Genomic DNA, 13,493 nt, shown 5'->3' with positions numbered 1-13,493 from the left:
TAGATATGTTATTAGAAATAGTTTTATTACTTTAGTCCATGAAATTAAAAAAAGCTAAAAAACACCCTGCTATAATTTGTCCTAAGATATCTTTTTTTTTTTCCTCTCCTTGACTTTTGATACAGGCTTTTGAGAGAATACAATTTTTTTTTTTTTCTAAACAGGTACCCTTTAGCATTTTCTAACTTCATTACTGACCATTATCCATTCATTTGGCTCACCACAATCCTCCCTTTAAGAGCCTGGTCATATTAATCCTTTTAAAGGTATCATCTTTCAGAGATTTACAACACATTTGCATTTTAAGGTCAACTTCCATCTTGAAAATATAATTTGGGACATCATAACTTGGTTTTCTGACTGAAGGAGATTTCCACCTGGGGCGAGGTTCTAATCAAAAGTTCACTAGAACAAAAAGTCTTCTTAAGAACAAAAGGTCCACTTCAGGCAGAGATGATCCTATCAGTGCATCCTCCATGCTTGCCTCAGGGAGTAGCTAGGTTTCCAGATTGTTTATAGAAATTCAAGCTTTCCCTGATAACACCCACCTGGCTACCCCAGGACCTTGCCCTTCAACTGGAGAATGGCTGCACAAATTATGGTCTAGAAATGGAATGGAATACTATTGTTCTGTGAGGAATGATGAGCAGGAGAATTTCAGAAAAAAACCTAGAAAGACCTTCAAGAACTGATGCTGAGTGAAGTGAGCAGACCGAGGAGAACACTGTGCACAGTAACAGCAAGATTATGTGGTGATCAACGGTGAGAGACTTAGTTCTTCTCCGCAATACTGTGATCCAGGAGAATTTCAATAGCCTAGGGATGGAAAAAGACATCCACATCCAGAGAAAGAACTACGGAGACTGAAGGCAAGTGAAAGTATACTAGTTTCACTTTTTTTTCTTTCTCGTGGTTTTTCTCTTTTGTTCTGATTTTTATTTTACATTGCTGATATGGAAATAGGTTTGCCATGCTTGTACATGTATAACCTATATCAGATCATTTGCTATTTTGAGAAGGGAAAAGTGAGGAAGGAAAAAAATTTGGAACTCAAAATAATATAAAAATAAATGTTGATATATTAGATTTAACATATTTTTACCATGTTTAATATCTAGTGGATTTCTTGACATCTAGGAAAGAGGGTGGGAGGAAGAGTGGAAAAATTGGATCCCAAGGTTTTGCAAGAGTTAATGTTGAAAAATTATCCATGCTTTTGTTTTGAAAATGAAAAAGCTTTAGTAAAAAAATGCATTTTTTACATGTCATTGGAAAACAAAATATTAAGGGAAGGAAGGAAGGAAGAAAGGAAGAGTGGGGAAGGGAGGGGAAGAAGAGAGGGAGGGAGGAAGGATGAAAGGAAGTGTCAGAGGAAAGGAGGAAATTTTTTTCTCCAATCTTGATGCTACCATGCGCTATTCCCTTGATCTTGAGCAATTCCTCTTCTGGAAAATGACATCTAAGATTTCTCTTCCAGTTCTAAAGCTATGATTCAATGATTATATTTTACCTAGTGTGAAATTTTTACTACAATATAGTATCTCACCAATCTTTTCTGTAGAAAATGGAAACAGGAGGGGGGACCAAGATACCCTGATTGAATAGGAGTAGCATTGGAATAGGAGTTTAGTATTGCAATAATAACTGTTGGAAGCAAAAATATTATCTACATATAAGAAATCTCTATATTTAACTTTCATTTGGTAAGAAAGCTGTGCTCTAATCACAATTAGTTGATATTTTTTTCCTCTGGGGTCAGCTATAATTTATAAGGTGCCAACAATAAATAAGGATTTTATTTTTTATGATCTTCCTAGATAGAAAGAAACATGCTATGGTATTTTTCAGGTGCTACCTTTTTGCCAGGTGATGGATTAATTTAGAATTTATGTAAAATGATTTTTGTGTCACAGTAAGGCTCCAGAATAGTGTGAGATCCATCCAAGGAAATAAAAATTAGTCATCTTGCCCTGAAGGTTTTAGAGATAAAGATTCTATTCTAGAAGTATCATTTTTAGCTCAAGTAGAATGAAAAAAACACACACACATACAAAACAAATCAACACAGCAAAAATTAACACTCATTAGTGCCAGTCTTTTGTTTATTTAGCTAATTTTTACAAAAGCTGACAAATAACTTCTTTAGACTTTTTCCACACCCAGTTTTGGGTTTTGTGGAAGAAGGGAAAATTGAAAAATGAGAAAGTTGATAAGAGGAGGGAAAGGAAGTTAGGAATGTCTGTCAAGGCATCAAATAAGGTCAAAAGAAAAGGAAGAACTTTGGACTTGATTTTCACAAGTAATTCTGGGAAGATGTGTCCAGAAGAGCTATTAGCAAGTAAGATAAAGGACTGAGGATGAAAGTGAAAAAGGAACTAATTATATTACATACATAAGATGCTTCAAGATATTGGTATAATCCAGACCTCCCATAGAGATGAATGCTAATGAGACTATTTGGAAATTAGTTATTAGATCCTATACTGCTGACCCAGGAGCTAATGAGAGAGGGGAAATTGGGTCTGAGATTAGAGGCTGTTTAGGATATTATTTTTTGGTAGTTTGTGATAAAAAGGGGACACTCTCCGACACATCAGTGGAGGCAGTTTTCAGCTTCTTCAGGAATCAGCGATTCAGAGATCACATTTAATTAGGACAGGATAGAGTATCACCTGGAAAAATACAAATATAAATGATTTAATATGAAAGGCTCATTGTAAAAGTCTGTGGGGGGAGGATCTTGAGAACAGGAGAAGGGGTGTTCCTATTCACCAAATAAAGAACCCTTTAAAGCCTATTAATGATGATGATGGCTTTCATTAATATAGAGCTTATTATAGTCCAAGCATTATGCTAAGTACTTTATAGTTATCTCACTTGATCCTCACAACAATCCTGGGAAGTAGGTGTTATTATTATTCCCATTTTACAGAAGGAGAAACTGAGGTAAAAGCTTTGCAGAAGGGCACATAAGTTATTAAGTGTCTGAGGCCAAATTTGAATTCCGGCTTCCCCAACTTGGGAAGCAGAGCTCTATCCACTGTATCACTTAGCTGCCTGGGACATGCTACAGAAATAACTCAAGAAGAATCTGGAACAGATAACCAAAAAAAAAAAAAAAAAAGAAAGAAAAGAAAAAATATAGATTGAATGGATGCCTTGAGAATAGTGCTTTTGAGTTCATGTGCTCTCTGAAAATGAACAATGAGATGGTACAATGGAGTCAGGAAAACTCATTTTCCTGAGTTCAAATCTGGGCTGTATGACCCTGGGCAAATTATTTAACCTGTCTGCCTCAGTTTTATCATCTGTAAAAATGAGCTGGAGAAAGAAATGGCCAAACCATTCTAGGATCTTTGCCTAGAAAATGCCAAATGACAAAACTGAAAAATGACCCAACCACAATAAAGCCCCCTTAGAATGGAGCATCCCAAGATCACTGCTGCCTGAGGCAGCTACACAGTAGGAAAGAGTGTTGAACTCAGTCAGGAAAACTTGAATTCAGATATTTATTATCTATATGACCCTAGGCAAGCAATTTATCCTGTCTGCCTCAGTATCCTTAAATGTGCAATTGGAATAACAAACAACAGCATCTCTCCCCAGAGTTGTATGTGTAAGGCACTTTATAAACCTTAAAGCACTACATAAATGTAGTTATTATTTTTGTACTTCTAGAAACAAAATGATCATTTGGAAAATGCACAGGAAATCTTTTCGCAGTTCTCAAAGCCTGTTAGAGGGACTCTGATTTCAGATTACAATTGGAAAGATAGTTAAAGAGAAACATTCAAAGGAGCCTTGGCTGACTGTGGAATGGAGCAATCAAGCAATTAAGAAACATTTATTAAGCACCTAGTAGGAGTCAGGCACTGTGCTAAGTGCTTTTCAAAGTAACTAAAGGGATTGGTACACAGCAAATCCTTTGGGATACACATGCCAGGGAGAGAAGAAGGAAAGATAGAATCTCAGTTACTTATTGTTAATATGCTGGGTGAAAAAGGCAAACATTGGACAGAAGGAGAAATTGCAGACTGACAAAATTGGCTCCACTCTACACCAGGACGTCTCCTCAGGTATGGCCCAAAGGAATGAAAAGAGAAGCAAACTCGGCAATCCAATTGCATTGAAAGAACCAGGACAAGTCTGCTAGAAGATGGAACAGGCTGCAAAGCTAGGGACCAGAGGCCAAGGCCATCCACCATAGCAACAACTCCAACAGAGTACACAGGGGAAGAGGTGAGAACTATGGACAGGATGTGCCTGTGCTTGCTGGGTGCACTCCAGAAAAATGTGGATTTGTTTCTTTCCGGAAGCTGATGATTGCTGGATTTGTACCAGGGAAGACACCTAGGTTGGAGGAGGGGGACTACCTCAGGCCCCAAAGAATTTAATCTCTGCCCCATCTGTATCCTTTCCTCTGGAACCCATAAAGACTATATTAATAATGAAATGAGGATTGAAGATAGAGCTAATCCTGCTGGGGTCCATTACAGATTCCAAGTGACAGCTATATTCTAGTGATTGCAGCCTATGTGTCTACGATCTATTTGGATCTCCATCATTGCTTTCCTTCTCCAGGAAACTCCTCGTTAGGAAATCTCATTATCCTGTAAGATTGAATCTTCCTGGGCCTCAGATTTCATCAGCCCCTCTGACTGGACCTTTTGATTGATGAGCAGGGCTATGGGCTCTAGATTTCTTTAGAACTCCCCAGAAAATAACTTAAAGAATCTGAAAACATGTCCAAGCATATTAAAAAAATTTTTTTATTTTCAAAATACATACAAAATTATAATTGTATAAATATATATGCATGTGTTGGGTTAAACATTTCTACCATGTTTAACATATATTGGATTACTTGCCGTCTAGGGAAGAGGATGGGGGGGAAGAGAGCAAGAAAAATTTGGAATACAAGGTTTTGCAAGGGCTAATGTTGAAAACTATCTTTGCATGTTTTTTTTTTCTTTATTAAAGTTTTCATTTTTCAAAACATGCGTAGACAATTCTTCAACATTAGCCCTTGCAAAACCTTGTATTCCAAATTTTTCTTGCTCTCTTCTCCCCCATCCTCTCCCCTAGACCGCAAGTTAGTCCAATATATGTTAAACATGTGCAATTCTTCTATACATATTTACACACTCATCACAAAGCATATTTTTTTTACTTTTTACAATAAGGCTAATATGGAAAAATGTTTGCACGAGTGTACATTTGTTATCTATAGCAAATTGCTTGCTTTCTTGAAAAGGGGGAGGTGATAGAGAGAATTTGAAATCCAAATTTTTTTTTATTGTTTTTACTTGTCACTGAAGAAAAAAAGAAATTTTTTTTTTTGGCCCAAACCAGAAACCTTATCTCCCCTTCCCCTTTTAAGCTTCCTTTTGTGTAGTATCCCTTGATTTGATTGTACTTAAGGGCAGGGACTCTTTGCATCCCCAGTGCTTTGCAGTGCCTGATCCAGTAGCCATTTAATTAAGATTCACTAAGTATTTTGCAAACTGAGTGAAAAGCATTCATCTGGCCTTCCCCAGGGAAGTCATAGGTGTCAGTATGGTAGACAATGTAGCCATGATAGTCTAGAACTGGTAAATTTTCCTGGAGTGCCACCATTAGTTCAGACCAACTCCAGTCTACTCAAGATCTTGGCAGAGTATTGGAGGCAACACATTGGAGCTTGATATATCTAGAGATATCTCATCTATGTTTCCTATGTGGAAGCTATAAGAAGATGAGTCCAGAGGGAGCAAAAGGTAAATAGAAATTCAGCTTTGGTGATTCTCTAGTGTCTGAGGAGTGGAAGAATTATCCCTTTGAGAAAAAACTCAAACTTAAAAATTGCTGTGTTCTTATAGCTTGTAGAATAGACTCAAAGACCAACATACATTATTCTGTCAGAAATCATTACAATTCAGTAAATAACAATTTCTCCGTATGATTCCTAAGGTTTTTCACTAAGATGAAAAAGGGTGGAATTTTCTGAGAACTTTTTAATTAAAGCTTTTTATTTTCAAAATGGATACATGGAAAATTTTCAACATTCACTCTTATAAAATTTTATGTTCCCTTCTCCCCATCCTTTCCCCTAGACAGCAATTAATCCAATATATGTTAAACATATGCAGTTCTCCTATACATATTTCCACAAACATGCTGTATGAGAAAAAATCAAGTCAAAAAGAGGAAAAAATGACAAAAAATGCAAACAAACAACAAAAAGAATGAAGATACTATGTTGTGATCCACACTCAGTCCCCACAGTCCTCTCTCTGGGTGTAGATGACTCTTTATCACAAGATCATTGGAACTGGTCTGAATCATCTCATTGTTGAAAAGAACCAAGTCCACCAAAATTGATCAGTATAATCTTGTTGTTGCTATGTATAATGATTTCCTGATTCTATTCACTTCACTCAGCATCAGTTCATTTAAGTCTCTCCAAGCTTTTCTGAAATCATACTGCCCATTATTTTTTATAGAACAGTAATATTCCATAACATTCGTATACCATAACTTATTTAGCCATTCTCCAACTGATGAGCATTCATTCAGTTTCCAGTTTCTTGTCACTACAGAAAGAATTGCTATGCATAAATTAATACCATGTTTAATATATGTTGGATTACTTGCCATCTAGGGGAGGGGGATGGGAAAAGGGGAGGGAAAATTGGAACACAAGGTTTTGCAAGGGTTAATGTTGAAAAATTATCCATGCATATGTTTTTTTTTTAATTTTATTTTATTTAATAATAACTTTGTATTGACAGAATCCACCATGCATATGTTTTAAAAATAAAAACTTTTAATGGAAAAAAAAAAGAGCTGCTATAAACATTTTTGCATATGTGGGTCTTTTTCCTTCCTTTATGATCTTTTTGGGATACAGACCCAATAGAAACACTGCTGGATCAAAGTTTGAGAGCTCTTTGGGCATAAAGAACTTCTGATTGTTAACAGTGTTCTAAGAAAATTGCCCTCTACCTGAAGGAATTGATCATCAATACAGAGGTCTGTAAACTATATCCCTTGATTGTCATGCGTTTATTGGAAAAGGTTGGCAAGATTTTGATTGTTGTTATTTAGTAGTCTGCGATTCTTCATAGTCCCATCTGGGGTTTTCTTGGCAAAGACACTAGAGCCATTTACTTCTCCAACTCATTTTACAGATGAGGATACTGAGGTAAACATGGTTAAATGACATATTCAGGTTCACAAAGCTAATAAGTATCTGAGACTGAATTTGAATTGCATGTAGGACTGGTGCTTTATGTACTGCCCCATCTAACTGCCTAGAAATTTTGATGAAATTATCAGATACAGAACAGTAGAACTAAGACCAGTAGTACCATTCTCTGACACCCCAAGGATTTTGTTTGATTTGCTCTGATATTCTCAGACCCCTCTCATAAAGGAAGATAAGGGAAAAAATCTCCAATACATATTTAAATACATGCCTCAAGGCATTTGGGGGGCTCTCAAGCACTTTCCAAAGCTTTATGATGGCATAAACTATCATGAAATGCTGCTGTATTTGGATGCTTTCATTCTATTTGGAAAGATGTGAGGACATGAGGAAGGTCTGTTATTGTTATATCAATTGGACATCACTGGCCTGAAGTTGTTAAAACAAGTGACAAATCTGCAGAACCTTTGTCAAATATGTGGGTCAAAATGTCTCAGCTACAAATGAGTACTGCCCTCTTATCTTTTATCTAACTCTAAATCCCAACTCTAATCCTTTTATTTTTTTAAAGACTGATTTTTGTTTGTAAAGAATCACTCCTCTTTACCCAACTATTTCTGAAGAATTTTTAAGAGCTAAAGATTTTTCCAGGTGATGATGGTGGTGGCTACAGTCAGAAACCTGTGAAAACAAATATTCAGGCTCTCAAAGATCTTACTCATAGGGATAGATGGCTGAGAAGAATTGGCAGTAAAAAATGGAACTCTAGCCTGATCCCACTGACATGCTTTAAAGGTAACTGAGATGAGAAACGTGAGTAGGCCTTTAAGAACTTGGTCAGCTACCTCAAGCATGACCAGTGAGGGCTTTTAAAGATTTAAGCAAACCCTTTGGGTTTTTTGATGTCAGCATGGAAGATCTGCAAACATTTTTATAGCAAGAGAGCAAAATTCACCAGAAACTTTTTGCATTGGTCAGTAAGGACTTGCTAACATCAAGACTCTCATCGATGGACTGGAATTACTGGGTTTGAAATGTACTTTCCCTGATATGTTCTGAGAATGTCATGATGTAATGGAAAGAACACTCTTTGTTCCCATCTCATATCCCTTGGACATCAATCCGCCCTCTGTCTCTTTTTCCATTTTATTTCAGACTGTGAGGAAGAAGTAACCTTTTTATTCACTACAGCCAACCTTGAGTCCTGTTCACAAGGGATCTGAGCCTTTCTAAATATGGTAGATGCTTAAGACCACTCAAGTAGCTATATCCTAATGACTATTGACCAAATCTGGTTCCAAATAGTAATATCCCTGCTACATATTCTATCTGGGTTAGGGCAAAGTAACCCTCCTTTGTTCAATGGTGAGTGACTTATGAGTACTTCATTCTATCCCAATATAGAAACTAAACTAAGAAGGCTCCAACAATAGCCAGCCAGCTGCCAAAACTTGTCTTTTCTGACTCCACAACATCACTTAAATCCTTTTTTTACAAAGTTACCTCGCTGTTTTAGACATCACTCCTGCTCTACTATTTCATAGTCTTTTATTGTCTCCCTGCTTCAAATCTCTCTCCCCATTCCAATCCATCCTTCGCACATTTAACAAAGTGATTTTCCGTAAGGGTAGTTCTGATCATCTCTCTTTCTCAACAAGCTCCAGTAGTTCACTAACACCTTTAGGAACAGATATAAACTTCTCTGTTGAGCATTTGAAATCCTTCACAAACATCCTTACATAGCTTTCCAGCCCTCTTATATGTTACTCCCTTCTCAGTGGTTTTCATATACCGTATTCCATCCCTTATCCTGTGTCTTTGTCTTGGCTATCCCATATTCCCTCTTGCCTTCTCCCCTTAGAATCTCTAGTTTCCTTCATAACTTAGATCAAATGACATCTTTTATGAGACCTTCCTGATACTCCACCACTATCACAGAGACATCCCCTTAGGACCTTTACCCTTTAAAAAAAATTACCTTGTTTCTCACATGTGTGTGTATACACATATGGGTATAGATATACATGTACATACTATACATGTATGTGCATGCATGTGTTGTATGCACATGTGTATAGTATATACATATATAGTAATATATAAATATCACTGCATCTTATATACATACACTATATGTATACATATATACACATGTATATATGGGGATATTGCCAACCATTTCCAACATGTGTATATGTAAATGGAAGCCATGTGTATATATGTATATAAAATATACTGATATTTGTGTGTGTATAGACATACATACATTCATATTTGTTTATAAATAGAACATAAAGTTTTTGGGGACAAGGATTTTTTTTATTTTTTCAGCATCTAGCATAGTGCTTGGTATATAACAAGTACAAAATAAATGCTTATTGATTAATTGCCAAATAGAGCTTGTAGTCTAGAAGGCAGAATTGCACACAGAATATGAATCATAGTTATGGTCACTAATCATAGGACAGATCTCACCCAGCCATTTTTGTCTTTTTCGGCTCCATATATATTTAACCAGAACTTTGCTCGTTGCCCCAAGGGGTAGGGGGGAATCACTTACTTCCCTTCCCCACTAAGAGGTCTCATGTGATGCTCTTTTTCCACACTTCCCTGACCTACAGCCACAAAGTCATTGCTATACCAAGCTGCCAACCACTATCTAATATTCCAACTCAGGGCACTGTATGATTAAGACTCGGGGATCAATGCAATGAAACACTCGTGGACCATCAAGTGCAATAAAAACAACTTTGATTTTAATAAAAGATTAAAAGATATAATTACTAAAAATAGATGCTGCTCGCTTCCACCTCCAAATTTGCCAGAGCAGCAACACTGGATCAGTGGGAATTCTGTCTGACCTCAGGAACACCAACTCTGCACAGGCTGAGCTTTTTATGTCTCTAGTAGGCTGGATCAATCAAACCCCGAGGACAGCTTCCTGGCCTCCTTAAAGGGAAAAGCATCCCAGGCTAAATCAAATGGAAGCCAGTCATCACAAGAAGGGAGAACTAAGGCAAAAATCTGGGCAAAATATCATTATAATGTGATATGATTTAAGATAGTTGCTGCCACTGCAGAGGATTTTGTTTACTGTTTTGTTTTTGTTTTTGTTTTGGGGGGTAGACCTTTTTTCCCCCCCAGAACAGAGAATTTTGCAAGAGATACTGAAAAAACAGAATTAACAAGACTTTTGCAACTGATTGGTTGTGGCAAAGTGATGAATGAGAGCTGAGTTGAGGATGACTCAGGGTTCTCAGTTGGAAGAGATGGATGCAGGATGCTTCCTTTTGTGCAATGTCATTTTTGAGGCAACTAAATGGTACAAGTGAATAGAGGATTGTACTTGAGTTCACCTAGGAAAACCTGAGTTCTAATCTTGGTTAAGATATTTACTAATGACTATGGACTAGCCATTTACCATTTCTGAGACTTAGTTTTCTCAACTGTTAAATGGGGATAATAATAGCAAATACCTCATAAGGTAAAGATCAAATGAGATGACATAAGTAAAATGCTTTGTAAATCTTAAAGTACTATATAAATGCTAGCTAGGTAGCTATTTCTGTTTTTCACTAGATCCAGAAATACAAGTAGTCTGTTCCTTCTATATTTAATACTTATTCAGCCATGAAACACATCATAGGTTCTGCCTTAAAAAAAAAAAATGTTTCTATTCTGTTGCTTTTTTATCTTAGAAAAAAAACAGCAAACCTTAAAGGTTGTATTAAAAAAAAACCAAGTGATTCAAAATTTCTGGGTACTTGTATGGAACAAATTTGTAAAATAGTCGATTCATCTAGAATTTTCAAAATTATCATTATGTAATGAAGGATATATATATATGCATATATATATATGTATATATATATATATATATATATAGCATAAGAATAATTCTTCAGGTACTAAAGAATAGAGGGAGAAGCTCCCATCAATCAGAAACAGTCCAATCAATCCCCATGTCAGAAGCCTTGATCTTCATCATTATATATAAGTATTGCTAGGTCATCTGTTAAGAATGAATGATACAGTACCTATATTGGATTTAACATATATTTTTACTGTATTTAACATATTGGGGGAAAAAAGGGGAAAAACTGGAATCGTTTTCAAGGGTAAAAAAAAAAATTATCCTTGCATATGTTTTGAAAATTTTTTTAAAAGTTCAATTAAAAAAAGTGAATAAAAGTAGTTGGGAAGTGCAGGCAGATAGAAAATTGAAGGTTTGTATTTGCTTTAACTTCAGTGTTTCCACAACATCATCCAATTTATGTATTTCATCTTAGCCATCTGATTCAACCAGTAACGTCCTTGCTTGAATTAGCTTGGAAGTACTTTGTTGGTGGTAGGGGCCATAGTCTTCCCATAGACTATTCACCCAGTCCCTAATTTGGTGTTCTGCACTCTGTGGGAGTTCAGTGAATATTCAAGTTGAGGAGAATGGAAACTGGGCAGCAGCTAGTTATATAGGGTTTGAACAGAGGCCTCTCTGTGCCTGCCATGAACTCTGCAGGAAGATGTATCTCTGAGAGAAAGGAAGCCTGGCAGGGGTGTTATTATAAATGTTTTCAGTTTCTCCTATAACCTAAGGGTACAATTTTCAAAGTCCTACCCTCTGGAGGGGGAGCAGAGCTGCTAGGTACTTGGCCCATATCCTACCTAGGACCTGCAAGCACTCAAAACGAACAGCTTCCTAATTTCTAGTGGGGAAATTGCAAGATCAGTGCGATGCTTTGGGCAAATAACAGGCCCAGAGATGCTTTGGAATCTGAGTTCTCCTGAGAGCCCTAATGCTATGCAGTGTTATTACTGGCTTAGACACAACTCCAGTCTGTTCACCTGCTCTCGCTTCAAGCCCAGATAGAGCCTAGACAAGGGCACACCTGCTAATCATCTTCAAGAGGAAATGCATGAAAAATACATATAAGCTCTCATCTACCTTATCATCATCAATTAATATTGATTTAGTGCCCACAGAGATGCAGATAATTATTTAGAAATTAAAATGTGATAATGCTAGATTATTTGTCTTAATTACTGCCATATCCATTGGGATAAAAAGGAATGTATACACTTAATAATTCAATTTTGAGGGTCAAAACAGAAGTAGCTGATTAGGTAAGGCAAAGGATCGAGAAGCTTATCTTCTGAGGGGATGCTGTATCAGGTTCTTGGGCCAGGGAAGCTAGGAAAGATTGGTGGAAACAATGACACATCCAGGGGAGATTTAAAATCAAAGGTTAACACGGGGAAGTGACAGAAATTGATATATATATATATTTGCTTATGTATATTCTTAAATATTACACACACACACATATCGATACACATATCTATATTCTAGAAACAAAGAGGAAGATGGCTAATTGGAAATTATCACATTGAGTTCAAGAAGAGATAGTAGATAGGATTTCAGGATAAAAAAAAAGCCATCAGAGGTAAAAGCAGGGGGAAAAAAAAGGTTCAGTGATTGAATGAACACCATCAGGAGACTTGACATACAGTACAGCATGACTTCTCTTTGGTTATGTAAGAAATGACTTAGTTAATGTTTCTCTGTGGCTCAGTTTTTCTTCTTGTAAAATAGAAGTAAAGGAGCAATAATTTTCTTACTTTGCAAAGAAAGTTGGTAGGACAAATAGGAGTAATAGATATGAAAACTTTGGGGAAAAATTAATATGTGGCTTAAAGAAATTAATGAATTATTTTTCCTACTCTTATTCTACTTGGTTAACCTTATTTTAAAATTTAAGCTCTTGAAGGCAGGAAGGCTGTTTATAGCTATCCAAACTGGCACTCAAGTATTTTAATTATACTGAACTAATAAAATTCTTAAAGTCATTTAGACACTGTGGAGTAATAAGACTAAGTAAAATAAATGATTTCTGAATTTCTATAAGTTTTATATCAATAACAGCTATAATAATTTATATCTAATAATTAAGTTCAGCATTCACATATCTTTTACCATAAAGTACTCTTCTTGAACTGATCTCCTGTTTCTGTGAATTCAATAGCAAATATTCTTTCTTCCTAATATTCCTCTCTCTAACTAATTTCTCTTCTCTCCTCACCCAGAATCTGAGTACTTCTGCCTGTCTAGACACAGCTCCAAAACAAAGAGTAAGAGGCATTAATATATATTTCCTTTGGGGATGTTTGCTAAATTAAATATTTATTTTTCATGGATATCTATAATCCCAGAAGCAACATGGTATGGAGAATGGAGAGCTGACTGATCTAAAAATTAGAAAAATCTGAGTTTAAATATGGTCTTTAACATATATAGTCTGTGGGACCCTGG

Source organism: Antechinus flavipes, chromosome 4, assembly GCF_016432865.1.
Source record: "Antechinus flavipes isolate AdamAnt ecotype Samford, QLD, Australia chromosome 4, AdamAnt_v2, whole genome shotgun sequence".
In the NCBI taxonomy this organism is placed as follows: Eukaryota; Metazoa; Chordata; class Mammalia; order Dasyuromorphia; family Dasyuridae; genus Antechinus; species Antechinus flavipes.
This window is presented reverse-complemented; position numbering follows the sequence as displayed.